General features: G+C 31.9%; 2 protein-coding genes across 2 annotated transcripts in view; one reads left to right on the top strand and one right to left on the bottom strand.

Annotated features, from left to right (window-relative positions):
* LOC127714211 (uncharacterized) overlaps nucleotides 1-900 on the bottom strand; it is a 37,391-nt gene extending 36,491 nt beyond the window's left edge. Inside the window, exon 1 of the mRNA XM_052220238.1 lies at nucleotides 879-900. The gene's annotated coding sequence lies outside the window, so the exon portion shown is untranslated. The remainder of the gene's footprint in view (nucleotides 1-878) is intronic.
* LOC127714209 (heat shock 70 kDa protein 12A-like) overlaps nucleotides 1-20,674 on the top strand; it is a 128,425-nt gene that overhangs the window by 75,794 nt on the left and 31,957 nt on the right. The window lies entirely within an intron of this gene.

Here is a 20,674-nt window from a genome sequence, read left to right as displayed (position 1 = left end):
TGCATACATTGTATATCTATATATAAAAGAACGTTGATAATGTACAGGAACAATGTTTTAAACGCAGAAAGATATCAAAATCTTCATTAGAATCATAACATCATTACATAACCATTCGTTTTAACTGATGTTTTTTGCAAAATGTATAACATGTGTCTGATAATTTCTAACTCATATAAATAAATTAAAATGAATTGATTTGAAACTTTCCATGTCAATTTGGCTTAAATTCAAAGACTTAATATCAATTTCAATGTCCAAAGAGGATTAACCCTTCAACAAAGTGAAATTAATTACATTGATTCTGTACTACCATCAACCCAATTAATAAATATTTGAATTTGAGGTCTTTTCAACTAAAATTTACATTTCAAGGTAAAAACACTAGGATAGAATGATGCCACCTGCTTGTAAAGACTCTGCCGCTGACATGATAAAATTAACATTATACGATGACTGTTTCTAATACTGCTTTTGAAATAACACACAGTCATCCTAATTGCAAATTCTAATTCTCTCAACGTCATTTTTCTCGTCAAAATAAATGTGCAATTTCACGGATTATCCGCATTTTTGATACGTTCAAATAGTAAATAATGACCATTTTTAACTTCTTTCTCCATACAATCTCACTTTTGCATGTTTGGTGTCGTATGATTCTCATATGATTTGTTGCAAACCCCACATCGTCTTCATATTAAGTAAAACTATGAATTCGTTTATGGACATATAGTCTATCACAATAGATGGTCATCATTTAACACCAAACAAGAAGTACTCATTAACAAGATGATTCAACACTTAATAGCTAATTTAATATATTTTGCGACAATATGTTTGAAACAATTGTGATTATATAGTAAAGATAAAGAACTTACCAGGTGTGATATCTGTTGTGCTAGATACTGAAAAATAAAGCATAGCATGGTACATAAAGATTCTACTACTGCATCAAAAAGGGACGAAAGATACCAGAGGAACAGTCAAACTCATAGATCGAAAACAAACTGACAACGCCATGGCAAAAACAAAAAGACAAACAATAGTACAGATGACACAACATAGAAAACCAAAGACTAAGCAACACGAACCCACCAAAAACTTGGGGTGATCTCAGGTGCTCCGGAAGGGTAAGCAGATCCTGCTCCACATGTTGCGCCCGTCGTGTTGCTTATGTTATTACACATCCGGTAAATAGTCTAATTCGGTAAGTCACATTCGTGAAAAGGGAGGGTATTGTAGTTACGACATAAGGAACATATCCGATATCATCTGTGAAACGGTTATTCCATAACGGTCAACCAACTCGTGACGGCGTCCGTAAAATTTACGAAGGGATGACTTCAACTTCACCATTTGGAACTCTTGATTTAATAGCTTCCTTGTGAGCAGCAATCCTCTATCAAGGAAATCATGATAGAAAACACAAGCCCGGGAATATCGTATCAACTGCGACATATATACACTGTACGCAGGCGCTGCTGGAATGTTGCTACATAGAAATGGAAAGTTCACAATTAGGAAGCTGAAATCATCTCTTTTGTCGTAAAGTTTTGTTTTCAACCGACCCTCATTGTCAATTTCTAGATGTAAGTCAAGATATGAGGCAGACTTAACTGTATCTGTAGTATCCTTTATTTCTAGTTCGATGGGAAAGATTCGTTCAACATAGTCACCAAATTTTGTATTATTTAGTGAGAGAACATCATCTATATAGCGGAACGTAGAGTTAAAGGATATTGCTAACTTCTTATCTTTCTTCCTAAGAAGTTCCTGTATGAAGTCAGCCTCATAATAATAAAGAAACAAGTCGGCAAGAAGAGGGGCACAATTGGTTTCCATTGGAATTCCGACAGTCTGTTGAAAAACACGTCTTCCAAACGTAACAAATATGTTGTCAATCAAGAAATCAAGTATCTTGATAATGTCAGTTTCAGCGAATTTTTTTTTGGAATCAGAGTGATTCTTTACAAAGTAGGATTTATCCCTCCCCAAGACAAGATATATTTATCCACTCGAGACAGACAAATTTTCAAATTTAAAACGCGAGGCTCGCCGAGAGTGGATACATATCGTATTGCAAGAGATTTGGTGGTGGAATCTGTTTCTCTAATGATTTTTAATCGATATACAGACAAATTTAATCCTTCGTTTCGAATGATCTGCAAAAAAGATGTGTTCTTAAGCTTCCTGTGACGTCATCAGGCATGGTCGCCTTTTTTCATGACGTCACAATGGTAGTTTCAGAGGAGAGCAAGACAATTTTGACGTCATAATCGAATATTGACCAATGAAGAAATGAAATCAAACGAATCACACGTTGATTAAATAAAGATAATCAATAGGTCGGGAAAAGGATAAATCGAGTAAGAATTAGAGAAATAGTTATAACAGTACCAATTATAGATAAATTAACATTTGATGGCCTACAAGCGATCATAAATCCACCAAACCTCTAAATTGTTTCTACATTTACACATCAACATTAATAAACACAAACAATCTATTAACAAATACAAAAACAAGATTGAATTGCATTTTTTTACAGTTGCATGTATGTACCCTATTTGATATGATGATTGTCTTTCGTTCAAGAATACCCCGAATATAAAACAAAACAAAACATTTAATCAAATTAATCAATTTCATTTGACTTGTACAAAAATAACCGTATAGACATAAACCAAGTGTTTTAGAGATTAATTATTAAAGATCTCTCGTCCTAGAATAAACTTCAAGTTTAGTTATTAGAAAATGAAGATGGAAATTATGCATGTTATGTAACATGTGTAAGTCCAAGAAATTAGTTAAAGATTACTACTTCAAGCTTACTTCTAAAACAAAGTCATTTATGGTTGACTTTGTCAATGGTAACATGTTTATAAAACTAATACGAAATGCCTTATGACTGAATCATGTACCAGTATAAAGGTATCATACCATTATTTAAAACAAAAAGGATAAGGTTTATAATTTGACGGAAATTAAGGAAAAAAAGAAAATCTATATTGTCCAAATTAATGCATTTTTAATTTTTTCTTTTTTTATATATTCATATATATAAAATGACTGAATAATAGCCAACGATGAATCTTACGGGGCGATGGATCATATAATTATGATACAGTACACTACAAAATATAATATATAACCAGTTTAAAAGGGTACAACATCACCAACAAATAAATGTAACTATAAATATTTCGGATACATTTATCCTTCATCAGTATGATCACGATGTAAAATAAATCCTATCAATCTATTCTGATTATAAAACTATAGCAATCTTGATTTCTATACAATCAAAGAGTTTTACCAGAACATCATAGAGACGCTAGTACAAATCTAAAATTTCCAAACACGGCGCAACGACATACCTTCACAAAATAGTAATAATTTGCGATATGAGCTAGCACAACTTAAAATTCCAAAGGTGACGACGTAAGTCGTCATTTGAGATCACCTGGGCACGCCCAAGCTGAGTTCAAAAACCTTACCATCACAATCATACACCACAACGAGGGTTGGTCAAGGGCCGACAGACTTGCTAGGGAAAGGTTTTGGATAAGCTAAGGAGTTTCCCCAGAGGACATAAATGAAAAAAAAAACATAGAATATTTCACTCATTTTCCCTATCATCACTCTTTTTCATGCCATCACTTGTTTCCAGTAACTCCGGCTTCTGAACTAAACTCCTACATTGTTAAGGAATTTTTTAATTATACTAGTTTTAATTACAGGGTTCTACTCATTTGGGATGGTTGTAAAAGTACGCAGTCACGTTCAATTATTTTTCTTATCATTATCAAACTGCTATTTATTTGGGGTGTTTAAATACGCAGCCTCTGTTTTAATTACTCTACCGTTGTCAAATTTGAAATATTACACAAGCTTAGATCGGTCAGTGCTGTTTATTGGGAATGTATTTCCATGCAGTTGTTGTAACATCTTAACTGTCGTCCCCTTTGGAATTTTAAGTTGTGCTAGCTCATATCGCAAATTACTACTTTTTTTATTTTAGGTATGTCGTTGCGCCGTGTTTGGAAATTTTAGATTATTAGATAATTCAGCTGATCTGTAACAATTCCATCTTCATGCCTTATATATCATGTACTGTATTACGACGCTAGATTAAACCTGACGAGGAAAGGTCACACCCGGCCACCGAAAGCTTTATTATATGTAGAGCCTAGGTGGTCGAGTGGTCTAGCGCGTCGGATATAGTGCAAGGCGATTTGGTCCCACGATATCTCAGTAGCATGAGTTCGAATCCCGGCGAGGGAAAAACGAAAAATTTGCGAAAGCAAATTTACAGATCTAACATTGTTGGGCTGATGTTTAGACGAATTATATATATATATATATATATATATATATATATATACAAGTCTAAATTGAAAACAACGTTCAAACCTATGATTGCGTTGGATAAAAACCGCAATTTTTATACGTGTGCATGCAAAACAAATTTCTTGGTAGAGGGGTCTAAATACAACACAAACAACATTTTCCAAAAGACCAAATGAGTGCAAAAGTATATTTTAACAAAACGCATTTGACTAGCAGGTCGAACAACTGATGTTCTTAAACCCTGCTGACTGCCATTGGCGATTGCCAAATAAACGATTCACAAGATGTAACAAAAAAGATCTTATTATTAGTTTATTACTGAACAGAAAACAATAAACTTGCGGAAATGATGGTATACCGCAAACATGAGGTGCAAAAATTTGCACACCATATCCGGATTTTGAAAATTAATGTTTCTTCAGTGATGTTAGGATTCGAAACGGTATTTGGAAGGCCATATAATTTACCTCAATTTAGGATAGACTCTTGAATTTTGAAATAGTCAAAATAGGATGAACGGATCATATAAACCCAAAGGCAAACATAATACAAGCCCAAACGAAAAAATATAAACAAGTCTAAATTGAAAACAACGTTCAAACCTATGATTGCGTTGGAAAACAACCGCAATTTTTATACGTGTGCATGCAAAACAAATTTCTTGGTAGAGGGGTCTAAATACAGCACAAACAACATATTCCAAAAGACCAAATGAGTGAAAGAGTATATTTTAACAAAACGCATTTGACTAGCAGGTCGAACAACTGATGTTCTTAAACCCTGCTGACTGCCATATATATATATATTTATATTCATGCACAGAGTAAGGTGTTATTAAATAGAAACTACATCAATATCATTAAACAGACAGTTTAAAAATGCTTGCGACGATTTATATCCCATTATTCAATTTAACAATTAATGCCAATAGAAAAAGGCACTCAGGGTAATTGCTTTTCCTCAAAATGTGTACAATGCATATGGCGATTAACTTTTTTGTCAAGATCAGACCTATTCTAAATCCTTGCGTTTAACAAAAACGTTTCGCAATATAAACCCTAAAATTAAAACAAATAAAATAATTCTTTTAAAAAATTAAACAGAGTAAAACAAAACAATTGTGATAAAGATAAATTGAAAGTCCGTAAGAAAGCTTATCTAACATTGCATTCAAAATTGTCTTAGCATTAGAATTAACTCCCTATTGGTTAATGAACCAAAAACCTCATATTTTGAAATAATATAACTGACAGCTTATAAGCAACACCAACAAATAACTTATTGTAAGTTAATCGCAATTTCTGCTGTCAAAATCGATCGGGAAATCATGAGGCTGTTCGAAAACAGTATATCATCTATACTACTAAAGGAAGATACCGATTTCATTGAGCCACAATTCCCCTGACACCATACAAAGTCGGAAATATTTGTGATATGACGTATAAATGTAGTGTTTTGTACTTCATAAATTTGTCCTTGAGACAATTTTTTTTCCACAGAAAACGCAATTTTTTGAGAAAATATCCAAATTCAGAGACCGTTATCGATGTGTGTCTTATACGCTTTCGCGCATGCTCAGTCAACGTACTGCCCGGGAAATTTAAAAACTTAAAAAAAATGTTTCAACACTTGCTCAATTGTACTGCGACTTCGCGGGCATCTTCTAGTTATCCTTGATAGCTATATTATAACTGTATAAATTGTTAATGTAGCAATTACAAAGCTCGGCAAAGAATCTGAAAATAAGTTAACTGACCTTTTTACAGTAGATACGAATATAGCAAACAAAGTTGAAAAAACTGATACCTGCATATGTAGCAGCTAAGGTAAATAGAAACATAACAATAGATTTTGACGACATCTTTCGACAAACAGGTAACCTGAAAATACAAAGAGGGTGTAAAAATAGATAAGAATAATAATAAAAATATTAGTAAAAAATAGATTACAAATAAAGTTTTGGTTATGTTTTTATACAAAATCGTTTTGTACACAGAAAATCAAGAAACAAATCCCACATATTCATATATTACTTATCGTATATAAAATATTTTTCATAGTCAAAATAACAGATTTAATGATATTCTGTCGTCAAATTAATCAAAAATAATAATTTCTTAAATACAAATGAAAATTAGCCGATTTTGTTATAAAGTTGATCTACAACACAAAGGTTCAACAGATATTGATTTAATTCATTTTTAATGAAGCAGAATAGCTGTAACTGTAACAGGATAACGGTATCTCTTCTTAATAATAAAAATGAATAAACGTGGGGAAATGAATGTTATTGTTGCAAATAGACTAGTGTGCGTTTCTTTTTTCACTTATCTATGATGAAAAGCTTCTTATATGAGTAGCAGTTTAATTTCTAATACAATTTAATTTTATAATACATTGTGAAAATTAATTATTTTTTTTTTACCTTTTATTATGACTTAAATTGCCTAAATACAACACAAACTATGTAAAAAGGACAAAATTTGTCCACCCCTTAACGCATCGTTTTGGTTCGGTTTTCTTCAGCAAACAAAACATATATATGTGTTTTGATAGTAGAGTATATACATATGTGTATACATGTATGCATATAATTCGTCTGAAATTTACCCCAAGAAATCTTTATCTTTTAGTTTGCGTTAGCAGATAACTATTCTTTTCTCAGCGGGATTCGAACATTTGCCTCTGTGACATTGTGGCAATACCACCTGCACGGTATCCAGCGCTAAAGACCAATCGACCAACTTTATTACATATAGTTTCAAAAGATATATTTGAAAATGCTGTAAAATCCTTGTTATGTTTTCATTTCATTATTTAATAAGCGAAAAGGGTGTTAATGGTAAATGTATGATAAGTCTTATTTCCCGCCAAATTTTCAAGCACACGGACCCTTCATTTTGCTCTGCTTGTTTATTTCCTTTATTTATATACTATCAATTCATAACATTCTTTTAATAAGCTTGTTATTTTGAAACAGAGTAGCAAACATAATGTGTTCAAATCAAAACAGCGTGAAAGTGAAATCAACCAACATTGAAAATAATTTAAAAGAATTAATTATAAATAAAAAAAAAAAAAATTACCACATCGATGATATTTGGTGATTATCATCTGCTACTGAACTTCAGAAAGATAAATTGATTATCCATTATGTATACTTAAAAAAGTTATATTTGCCGAAATCATTTTTGTTCACTTAATTTATCTTCTAATAACTACCAGTAGTATGGAACAGTCCTACCACAATACCATTACTTACCTATATCAATAATGTATGAAATGCGCTATGTGTCCTACAATTCTAACGTTTGCGCTTTGTCAATCAAACGAGGTGCTGATATTTGTTAAAGGGAACATCAGTTTATATACCCTAAATTATTTTCATGCATATTCATGTTTTATTAAATTGTCAACATGATACAGATGCGTGTAATAAAGAAAAGTAGTGCGTATTTTGATAAATATGAAGTACTTTAAGATTTCTATCTGTCAAATTTGTTTACGTCTGAAACAAGTGAAAAACATTGCTTTACACCAAACGATGTAATCAAGATCCTATGTAAATTTATAAACATTGAGAGTGTCAGATGAACGACAAAAGAAACATAAGTGGATGTTGAAGTATAGAATAAATTATAGTTTTGACTGATATCCAAATTTGCTCTGATTGATTCTATGGGAATGTTTTCTCAATTTAATTGCCTCGATTAAAAACAAATGTTGTATTTAAAAGTGTTATACCTTGTTAAACTATATTCTCTTTTGAAAAAAGGCATCGTCAAATAATCTCGATCAAAGGATCCTTGTTCCAGTGGTAATTGGTACAATACATTTTTTGTCAGTTTGTACGATACGAAAATCAGTATAATCAGGTGTGACATTTCTGTGTTTTTGTATGTATGTGAAGTTAGCAGCCGGTTCGTTATTCGATATTCAATATTCAATATCCAACCGGATATATTGATATTCAAAATATATAGTGAAAACCTACCTGAGACCGCTTAAATGAAGGTGAGACCCCCTGGTCTTTCAATGTCCATGAAATTCAACTAAATCAACTAAAAAAAGTATATATAAAGGTTGTATTAGAAGCAATTCCTAGAATAATGTCGCCTTTGATATCTTCGGAGGGCTTAGATTGTCACTTTTTAGCTAAAAATTGTCAACCTTTCAGGACAAAGGGCATAGGGCAATGGCGAGAGCCCCCTGATCTCTCAATCTTTCTAATATTATGCAGACATTTAGTTAATAGGTAGATACAAACGTAACTAAAAGGAATTTGGGTAAACTGCCTGCCTTCCATATTTCCGGAGGGCCCATAAAGCCAGTTTGATATTCTAAAACTATAGTGAAAACCTACCTGAGACCGCTTAAATGAGGGTGAGATCCCCCTGGTCTTTAAATGTCCATGAGCCCTTTGTCCTGAAATTTTGACAATTTTTAGCTGAAAAGTGACAATCTAATCCCTCCGTAGATATCGAAGATGACATCATTCTGGGAAATCCTTTTGATACAACCTCTATATATACAGATTCTATTATTTTCTTGAATTATATGGACATTTAAAGACCAGGGGGATCTCATCGTCATTTCAGCGGTCTCCGGCAGTTTTTCGCTATATATTTTGAATATCAAACTGGCACTTTGGGCCCTCCGTAAACATAGACGACAGGAAGTCTACCCAGATTCCTTTTAGTCACGTTTGCATCTACCTATTAACTAACTGTCTGCTTAATATAAGGCAGATTGAGAGATCAGGGAGCTCTCACCATTGCCATGTGCCCTTTGTCCTGAAATTTTGACAATTTTTAGCTGAAAAGTGACAATCTAAGCCCTCCGTAGATATCGAAGATGACATTATTGTGGGAAATCCTTTTGATACATTCTTTATATATACAGAGTCTATGATTTCCTCGAATTATATGGACATTGAAAGACCAGGGGGGGGGGGGGGGGGGTCTCATCGTCATTTCAGCGGTCTCCGGTAGGTTTTCACTATACATTTCTTTTTTTGGGGCTTTCCATAAATATTTCTATTTATATTTTTAAATGTTTCTGTAGTGATCGGTTTTTGTTTTTGTATCATATATTATGTATAAAATTACATCTTTGATAATGTTTTACTCATAGAAATCTATATTACATAAAGACAAATATGCAACTTACATAAGGGGTTATATTCGAGAATTTACGACAGCTTAAAAGGGGACCTTAAACGATTTCCTACGTATATTTTCACTCCTCTTAACTCTGAAAATCATGCTTTGAATATTATCAAATATTTGAATTTTCTATGACTTTCAACTAAATTTGAATATCGAACCGACTGCTAGCAGCCGGTTGGATATTGAATATCGAATAACGAACCGGCTGCTAACTTCACATACATTGTTTTTGTTGAATCTCTCTAAAGAATATAGATGCGAATTCTAGCAATATTAGAATTGGACTATTACATTATCGTTTACTGATTGATGGATTGTACTTTTGGTTTGCTAAAAAGAAGCAATAGGGGATACCTTCAGGACATTCTAAGCTCATAAATCGAGATAAAAAGGTAACACAGCGACATTGAATGAATGGCGTCAAAACACGAAAAAAAATTTGAAAACCATGAAGGAGACTTAATACTTAATAACACAAACCTGGATAAAGATCCTGCAATCATATTGACATCAACATTAAAAAAGGAGTCAATATCACTCATTATTCTGAACTGAATGCTTGACTAAAATGCTGTTCCGGAATTTCATGGCTCATCTGTTTTGATTTAAACAATGCTTTAAGTCTTCTTTTCGCAATATGCCATGTAAAGTTTATATTTGTATATAATCAAAGTAAACTTTAGTCTTCAATCAAAATACACACAGATTTATTCGTTCAGTGTTTGTTCGCTCTCCATGCCGATCTCTTCTTATTCTCATATGAATCTGAGTTTCTTCAGACACTTGTCAAAAACAAGAAGTTCAAAGAAGCCAGGTCATTTAATTACTCATTCAGATATATTGACGATGTTCTTTCCATTAACAATCCAAACTTTTATGATTGGGTTCCATCAATATATCCCCCAGAACTAGGAATTAAAGAAACAACAGACACGGCTTACTCCGCCTCATTTTTCGACTTATACCTCGAATTTGACATACATGGTCATCTCAGTACCCGAATCTATGACAAACGAGACGATTTTGATTTTGAAATAATCAATTCCCCCCACCTTAGTAACAAAATATCAACTTTACCTGCATATGGGGTATACATTTCCCAACTTATTCGTAATTCAAGAGCTTGCAGCTCCTACTCAGACTTTGTAAAACGTCACAAGTGTCTGAGCAGAAAGTTGACGAACCAGGGACCTGTCAAAGAACGTCTCGTCCTTTTTCTTAAAAGACGTTCATTGGAAGGTACCACGACCTTGTTAATAAATATTCCATATCAACTTTACAAATTATACACGATGATATTGAAGTATAGTTTCTAGGTACTGACGTTGTATATCATCTTGATAACGTGAAATTATATTCTTTTGTTTGTCATTATGAATATTACTTATACTGTTTAGTCTGTGTTTAGTGATATCCCTTCGACGTGGCTCTGTACTTATACATCCCGTCATTGTGTTATTGTTCTATGGTAAAACAATTTTGTATTCTTGTCTTTTATTTATTTTGCTTGTATGCTTAAATCCTGGTGTAATTAATTTTCAGTAATACAGAGATTTCTTTCGTTAAAATCAATTACGTTGTTACATACACGAACAAGTTGAGACACCATAAACTGGTAAACCTTTTCATCCAAAACAAATGCAACTTCTAAAGCAATGGATTTCCTTATACAAACCTAACAGTATTTGTTTGGCATCTTTCAGTGTCGATACCATTGTGGTTTATGTTTTACGATAAAAAAAATATAGTCCCCTACGGATATCATACTTTCGCATGCTCATACATGTACCATACTTATGATAAAATAAAAGCAAAACTATTCTTTTGAAGTCAATTATATTGTTTTGTGAACATCAGTATATATCCTGTTGGATTGAAAAAAAAGTACTCTAAATAAATCTGTTTTATTACAAAAATATCACATGTTTTGTATTTCAAGGTTTGACAAACAAATGAATTTGTTATAAGATTTGGTTTTTAATTAACAACTTAAGGTGGAGATGCAAAGTGAGTCAACCGTGAACAAACGTTAAAAATTAAAAGTGAAACTTAAAATGGAACGTTGGAAACACTCACACAGTATGTATGCCTTACAAAAAATAACGTGCAACAATGACCACATCTTAATGTCGTTTTAAAAATCCCTCTTTCTCGGCAGGATAGACGAACGCCAGACAATCCCGAAAATGAATTAATAACAAATAACGACCTTCTAATTGTATATACAACATGTAATTATATAGTATATACATTATGATTGCAGCTGACATTTTTCAGGATTCGGGCGGGTTTGCATCTCCATTCTAATACCGTCTGATATGTACTGGATATGATCAACCCAATGCACGTAAATCTTTGAAATGGCAAATCATGATATATTCGCATCGTTTTTTATGCTAGTTTGGACTTCCTCATTCAGCGTGTCTTGTAAGTCATTCTCAACCAGCTTTTAGATATATAGAACCTCAAATTAAAGATCTACAATGGTTTGATAAAGTTGGATTTAAATGAATCGACAAAAGACAACCTTTATGAAATGATATCGTCCCAATTATCATAGGAAATAGTTTTGTATAAGTTTCACGTGTCATCTGATCATGCATTAAATCGGTGTTTTCCGTAATGACCAATACTAAAAATGCAAAGACAACAGTGTCTACCGTTCAAATTTAATTTTTATTGATTTAAGCTATTTTTTCTCTGATTTAATATTACTTTAATGACGAATGTGTCTACAAAATGGAAAGCCAAAAGTAAAGCTATACCTTTGGTAACGTTTGTTTAATTTGAAATTTTAATGTTTGTAGTAGGTTTTTACTTTTCTAATATTTTATCCTCGAGCATCACTAAAGAAATTTGTAATGTCAAAATAAGTTTCATGTTCAGTACAAATGATACCGTGATTATTATTACTACCAATGGGTTAATACCTCTACAGGAGTACTGTTGCATCACTGAAGAAATAATAACTGTTGAAATGCACATATGGTGTAATAAAATTGTAACGTTACTGTTATCACAAATACATATCCATAAGCCATTTATTGTCACGCAATTCCTTAGAACTAACATTAGAAACAAAAACACCTTTATGTATTGCAGATAATATTTCTAAAATAAGTGTTTGTAAATTAAACGGTGAAATATCCTTATTTCTTTGAAAGAACGAACAATATAATATCCCCGTAAACACGAAAGTTACATATGTTGGCTTTTTATAATAAAATATCGTTAGGCTTCTGCTCATTGTTGATTTTTAATTGTTTTGTTTATTATCGTCTCTGAGTCCCAGGTGGATATATAAATCATGCCACAACTTCTTATTTTTATATCGACGACCGCAGTGTGATGAACTGAAGTTGTTTACATACTCGTCCTCTAGTCATTGTGTATATTTGTTTTATATATAATTATACCACGACTCGTAATACTATTGTACGATTTTTGATGGTAAAAGGTAGACAGATTACTTGTCAATTCGTTTTATCAATGTATTACCCCCGCTATGTATTTAAATGATACTGTTGACACATTCTTGATAAACAATCCGTTGTTGCACACATGAATTCTTTCAGAATACCTATTATCTATCAATTGTCTTCTACTTGGACAGACTTCAAGACGATTTTCTACCTCGGTACATTAAATAGAGATAATGGATTTTCTAATTTGGTTAAGGATGTTTTTAATAGCTTGTCATATCTTAGTTGTGAATTGTAAGTTAATCTAAATATTATCAACCATTATTTCAGTATTTAATTCGTTTTGAAAGCGAAATATTCCGAGATATTAACTCTTCATGCCAATTTCGAAGGTCTTTAGGCACATATTACAGTTTTATATTAATAGTCGAGTGACAGTTTTAAATAAAACGATTAATTAAAGACTTTAATGCACCCACTTAACATACAGCTATATTATATATCATTCGAAAACTTATAAACCGTACTTTCTGTTTTGTCCGGTCGTCAATAATTCATACGGTGCAATTTTCGTTAAATCAAGGTCAAAGGTTAAAGTTGAAATATTTTTGCAAGAATTAAACTAAATGCTGTTTTCTGGTACTTCTATGATATTTTTTTTCTAAAAATTATATGAACCTTATAAAACAAAATACCACAATTCCAAAATCAAATGCAAAATAAAATGTTGATTGTTCAATATTTACAGAAAATTGCATTTCTTAAAGAAAACTTCCAAAAATAAAAGAATTGCAATAAAAGCTAAAGTTTTCATGATGTTTGGATATTTATATGTCAAAAATAGAATAGATTTATCATGTATAGGCCAAGGGAATTTTTTCATCATTTTAAACTGCAATCAATATAGTATAAGGAAGCTTTTGCTGTTGCCATAAATAAAAAACAACAACTGCAAATATGGATCATTTTGATTTTTTTGGCTAGATAATATTGTCCGTATCGGCAGAAAATGATTAATCATATTTGAAAAAAGGGAAACGGAAGTACTTTAGGAAACAAAGAAGCTTTATCTATTAAAAATTAGTTTTCAGGTTCAAAGATATGTTACGAAGTTTATTTTTGTTCAAAATTCGAAGAATTAGTGATTGTACCATGCGCTTTTCAATAAAAAAAATCTGGAGAATTCCTTTAAATGATAGCCCATTATTATATACTTAATTAGTTGTTTTATCAAATATGACTGAATATTAATATTGTGGAAGATTGAATAGCCTTTCTGGGCAACTGCGATCACTATCGGGTTTAGGTAGTGTTCGCACAGTTCGATGAAGTGTTTTAAAAAGTGTTGTTTGCCTGTCATACTTTTACGCCTTGGTCATGCTGACTTCTGTTTTTCTTCGACTATAGTTTCAGACTGTCTCCTTGTTATTTGTTCCCTTCTTTCAACCAAAGAAAAGAAAACTAGATGGTTCAAAGCTGACCGAATAAAAGACAACAGAACGTACAACGCAGATATCGATGCAAGATATAAAACAAGAAAAACATAAAAGATACCACTCTCTCTCTCTCTCTCTCTCTCTCTCTCTCTCTCTCTCTCTCTCTCTCTCTCTCTCTCTCTCTCTCTCGGAAACGTAGGTATCATCTGGTCTCTACGTCCTTTTTTCTTTGTTCTTTCCATTCATATACCAATCAGTTAGCCTAAAACAACTTTGTAATGAGCAATATTCCTCCGAAATGGCTTGGTAAATTTTAGCGAAGTTCAAAGTTCAAAAGTGCACGTATGGAGGTTGAACATGAAGTGATATTTTTTCATAATACACATATTCAAATAAAAGGCACTTCAAATTTACCATAACACACCTGCTTTTAAGCTATCTCATGAAGTTAACCACAATCTAAATAAATTTACATCTCTGATTTCGTTATTCCTAAGCTTATACGACATATGAGGATCAACAACAGAGAGCTTAGTGTAGAATAAATATTTGAGTTTAGATGACATATATCAATTAAAAATGTGGATAAATTCAATCACAATTTTCATTTCTCACAATTGTATAGATATTTGAGAATGAAATAACTTCATTTTAACCATATATATATATATATATAGATATATTCTTAATGTACATATACTATCTTTATGATGCAAATGTTGAAATCAATATTTGACAGATGATCTATTAAAATAGCGCTCGTTTTTCTGAATGACTTAAATGAAAATATTTGAGGCACTTCTACGTTGAAATTGTAATGCAAAACCATTTCCAATTAAATCTAAAATGAGAATGGAAATGGGGAATGTGTCAAAGAGACAAAAATCCGACCAAAGAGCAGAAAACAACCGAAGGCTACCAATGTGTCTTTAACACAGCGAGAAAATCCCGCACCCGGAGGCGGGCTTCAGCTGGCCCCTTAACTAACATGTGTACTAGTTCAGTGAAAATGAACGTCATACTAAACTCCGAAACATATAAATTAAATTAACTAAAATAAAAAATCATACAAGACTAACAACGGCCAGAGGCTCCTGACTTGGAACAGGCGCAAAAATACATTGGGGTTAAACATGTTTTGTGAGATCTCAACTCTCCCCTATACCTCTAGCCAATGTAGAAAAATGCCTTTATATTTCAGTTTCTATTTAGCAAACTTATTTGTAACATGTAGCTAAAGAAAACATAAATATCAAAACTGCTTTGTTTGGTAAGATGTTGCCTACTTTTACAAAAGACTATTGCTGCTGATTGGGAGATTTTTTTTGTGACACCTACACAGTAATTTCGTCCTTGATACTAATAAATATAACTTATGTATTTTTGACGGGCATTGCCAGTTTTCCTGCCGAACGTCGGTGGTTCCTTGGGCACACCGTGGACCTCAACCACTAAAAACTGATCGCCGTAAAATACATGAGAACCGAATTGTGCAGAAAATTACGTAAGACACCAACACTCGGTCAATCTTTGTATAACAATGTACTAATATGTTAACTATTCAGGAAGTGTACGTATTGTTATTCCGAATTGCAAGAATTTCGAAATCAAAAATTAATGTAAGTGAATTTAATCGCAACATATCCCCATTTATTTACAAGAAATTACGTAGTTTGATAGGATTAAATACTTGGGCCAGGCATGAAGAACATTTTCAGTGGCTAGCTTATACTAGCTTTCACTTCCTTAGTCAATGCACCATACAGTATAAGCAACCAAGAAAACATATAAATATTGAAATATCAAAGTTTCGTGTTCAAACTTTCCCCTTAAAGTATGAATTTCATGTGTATTATATCATTGATAAAATTGAGAATGGAAATGGGGAATATGTCAAAGAGACAACAACACTACCAAAGAGCAGACAACAGATGAACCTTTTTGTACTTTTAAGATGTGCGGTTTTTTTTCAACCTAATATTGTCTAAATGACTATTTGTTTTAATATAGAACAGCTAAAAAGGCGACCTTTTTGCAGATGGCGGTATTTTGGGCAACTGCATGAGTTGTTATAATTGGCTGTTTATTTAACAAGAAGCGTAATTGCAGTAATTTTATGATGTCAAAAACATCCTTAGCACTAAATAAAATATTTGTTTTAGTTTTATGGTGAATAACAATTGAATCACAGACAAATTTGTTGGTTTGCACGCATTTTTATCATTTTCACTGAAATTTTTGGAAAACGGCACTATCTATTAAAATTTCGACCTTAATATTTCCATGTGCGTTTGATAAATAACTATTAACATCTGTTCTAACAGATTTTCATTTTTCCATACAAAATGTTGTTATTCAGAAGACAGAATATGCAAAAATGCTGACATCTTGTAAAATTCGAAATTTTCTGTCCTTGACCTTTCATCGTGATTTAACGGAAACTGCATCATACGAGTATTTGACGACCGGGCAAAAAAGATAGTGCAGATGATGTGTTTTCGAATGGTATTTGATTTAGCCGTATGTTAGGTGGGTGAATTAAAAATGAAATTTCATAGTTAATGTCACTCGTCTATAAACACTCCAGCCAGAATCATTAAACATAAAAAAGACACAAAATACCGATCTAAGAGTACTAACATCATTAACATATTGAAATCGTTACTGAAATAAAATTTGTCCGGCGCTAAGTTGGCCACCGTATCTATTGTATTTATACTATTAGTTGATAACCTGATTACAACCAAAAGGACTATCCATACTACATAATCAGAAAATATTGCATGCATCTGCAATTATGATTATTAATGAATTGACAAAAATGTGAGATAACTATTTTGATTTCAGTAAATACTGCACAGAAACAGTGTTCAAACTGGTGCTAGGCCCGTGTTGTAGGCCTCACTGCGACTTTGAGATAAAGAACAGCAATAAAATGTAAAACAACTAATATATCTAACTCCTAGGAAAATTCAAAACGAAAAGACCCTTATCAAATAACAAATAAAAATCCCAAACGCATCAAATGAACGGAAACAACTGTCATATTTCTGTCTTGGTAAGGCATTTCCTTTTATAGAGAAATGCGATTTTTTTTATTTCCACAATAAATATTCTGTCGCAATTTTCGCAATGATAAAACGTAGCATACATTTCTGAATTAACAGTATTTAAAAGTGTGCGTTCCTATCTGGTAAATAACCGGTATAGATTTAAAACAAGTCCAGAAAGCTTATTTATTGCTGAGTTGCTGTGATATAGACGTATTCTCACTTCTCTAAATGCTTATGATACTTTTTGTTACATTTGTTGAAGTTCCTTAAAAGTTTATTAACACTGATGTTTTTTGTTTTTGAGTTGGTTGAGTAGCGCTGTTATTTTGGATATTAAAAGATGTGGTATGAGTGCCAATGAGACAACTCTCCATTCAAGTCAGAATTAGTAAAAAGTAAATCATTATAGGTCAAAGTACAGCCTTCAACACGTAAACTTACTTGCAGTTCTTTATTGTCCCATTGTTCTCAGTCATTCCCGGAATAACGTGTTTGTCGCTCCCATTTGATTCCCCCTCAACAATATCATTTTTCAAGTTGTGTTACTCAATGGGTTTTAATTCATTTTTATATTCGTCTAAATACAATTGACTGATGACTATTAGTGCTTAATGTTCCAGATGCTTTTATTTTTGTTTGAGGCATAAAACTCTTAAAATCCTGAATGTCTATTTGTTTATTCATTGTAATGCCTTTCGATAAAGCACAAATTATACATAAAAAATTGAAAAATGTAGTATGATTTTCAATGAGACAAGTTCTCATCAGAGACCAAATGACAGACAATTAGATTCTTACTTACATGTATTTCTTATTGATCAATATATTGATAATAATGAAATGTGCAACAACCATTGAAAATAGTCCCTTTAAAAAATGCTCTTTTCTTGCTGACAAGTTATATCTTAAGCCAATCGGTCCAACTCATTTGACAAATCCTACATTACTAATTTTGTATTTGTTCATGTGTTTGAAATAATTGACATAGGATATAATAATATAAACGGTACCAATTTTACCCCACCAGATGCGCATTTCAACAATAAATGTCTCTTCAGTGATGATCCATGATAAAATATTTAATAATCTAAAACCTAATACATAAGTTAACAATAATAAATCAATCATGAATTAGGACTGGTATTTTTCTTTTGCGGGGCAAAAAATTATACTTATTTTATCCTTTATTACATGATTTCTTAATTATGAACACTGTAAACTAGCTAATTTTTGGGTGCAATTTATTTTCGCGACTTTCGCGAGTTAATGAATAACGCGAATTTAAATCGTCTGAATTTCTAAATTTGTATTTTTTCTTATTGATCTACATGAAGTAAATTTGAAAATCACGAAATTAAATTGCCTCAAAATGGACTAGAGAATTATCTAATATACTGCTGAAATTAACAAAAAGGAACTTACTTTAAAAAAATCAAATATAAACAGTTATAACTGTCCTTTCCTTGATTTAGATATTTCAGTATTACACCAGAATTCTACCCAACAATTTTAGATACGATCCAGGAAAACTTATCAATTTAATAGATAAACTTATTCTAAAAGGAAACCTATTCAAAAATGAAATTAAATCTTTTAATATTGTTTCAATTGTATAAATTTGATTTTGATATTAGTAAATTAGACCCATACTAAATATTACACATAGGTTCGTTCATGATACTACAATCTGTCGATATCAATAGTTTAGCATTGCATTGTTTTCTCTAACTGTTAGAGAAGTCTTTATCTTAAATCCATTAGATGTCAGATGTGTATTAGTTGATATATTAGTCTTAGCTACATGATTTTTTTTATTAGTTGTTTTGGCCTGGAACTAGCTGTCAGTAACTGTGAGTAGGTACTAGGTTAGAGGGAAGGTTTGACACCATGAAACTAGTTTAGCCCCGCTACATTTTTTATGTGCCTGTCCCAAGTCAGGAGCCTGTAGTTCAGTGGTTTTCTGTGGTTCATATCTGTCATATTTGTTTTTCGTAAACTGTTTTGTTATAAATTATGCCGTTAGTTTTCTCAAACGAATTGTTTCATGTTTTTTTATGTTGGTGCCTTTTATAGCCGTCCGTATGGTATGTTTTTTTCTTCTCAATTTTGAAGGCCGTACGGTTGCCTTTAATTGCTTATATCTGCTTCATTTGAAGTTTGGTTGATAGTTGTCTTATTTTCAATTATACGATATCTCCTTATTTTTATATAGAAAGAGCTAGACGTGAAAAATGTTTCCGCGAAAATAAGTTAGTTTACAGTAAAAATAATAACCACACACACTGATACACACGCTGAGTAATAAGCTTTAATTTTCATACATTGTCATAGTTATGACTTCTTTCAGATGGTTATATGTAGTTGATCGCAATTCAGGAATATTTAAGTCAAGATATTATTTAACCGAACAACAGACGATTGTGAATTTTACAGCACAACGAGTTGACTGCATTGATATGGGTATGTCCTTACGAATTTACGAAGATATATATTACTCCTTTATATTGTTCATTTATCGAAAAAAGGCTACATTCATATAGTGCTTTGATCATGTATCGGTATTTGTTAAATAATAAATATAATGTGTACAAACTCTTCTCCAGAAAAAAAACCAGCACTGTAGTCTACATATACTAGTCACAGAAGTATTAATTCACAAGTCTGAACTCATTTTTATCAAAAAATAAAAAACATTGGAAATTAAAACTGTTAAATTATCCAATGAAAAACATTCTTTTGCAAAACAAATGCATATAATTAAAATATTCTGACTAAATCGGAAAGTGAAAAAATATCGTGATATATAACACAGGTGTCTATTTGTTTTGCTGAAAATGATGACAATAGTCGGCTCTTAGTTTCGAAGATGAGAATTAAATATTCAAATATCTGCAAAGACATTCAAAATTTTAAGCAAACAATGTTTGAGTGCAAAGTTTAAAGGATTAATATTGATTTTTGAATAATTAGGGTAAAAATACGGTTTTTGAAAACAAAATTGCAAAAAAAGAAATTGCGCATTTGCCTTATATCGATGGTTTTAATGAGAAAATAATACTCTGTAAATATTAGACAAATTAAACAATTATTTACCTTGGTACAGTGTATCCAATTTCATTATATATGAAAAATACATTGCCTTGTTTCGTTTCTTTTGTTGACTTGTATAGTTTCATGTTCAATGAGCATATCGTTATGATAATTAATTAACGGGAGCAATTGTGTATTACTTTGTTTAGTTGAAG

Source organism: Mytilus californianus, unplaced genomic scaffold (genome assembly GCF_021869535.1).
Source record: "Mytilus californianus isolate M0D057914Y unplaced genomic scaffold, xbMytCali1.0.p SCAF_9, whole genome shotgun sequence".
Taxonomy (NCBI): domain Eukaryota; kingdom Metazoa; phylum Mollusca; class Bivalvia; order Mytilida; family Mytilidae; genus Mytilus; species Mytilus californianus.
The sequence above is the reverse complement of the archived record's forward strand: the minus strand, read 5'-3'. Positions and strand labels throughout refer to the sequence as shown.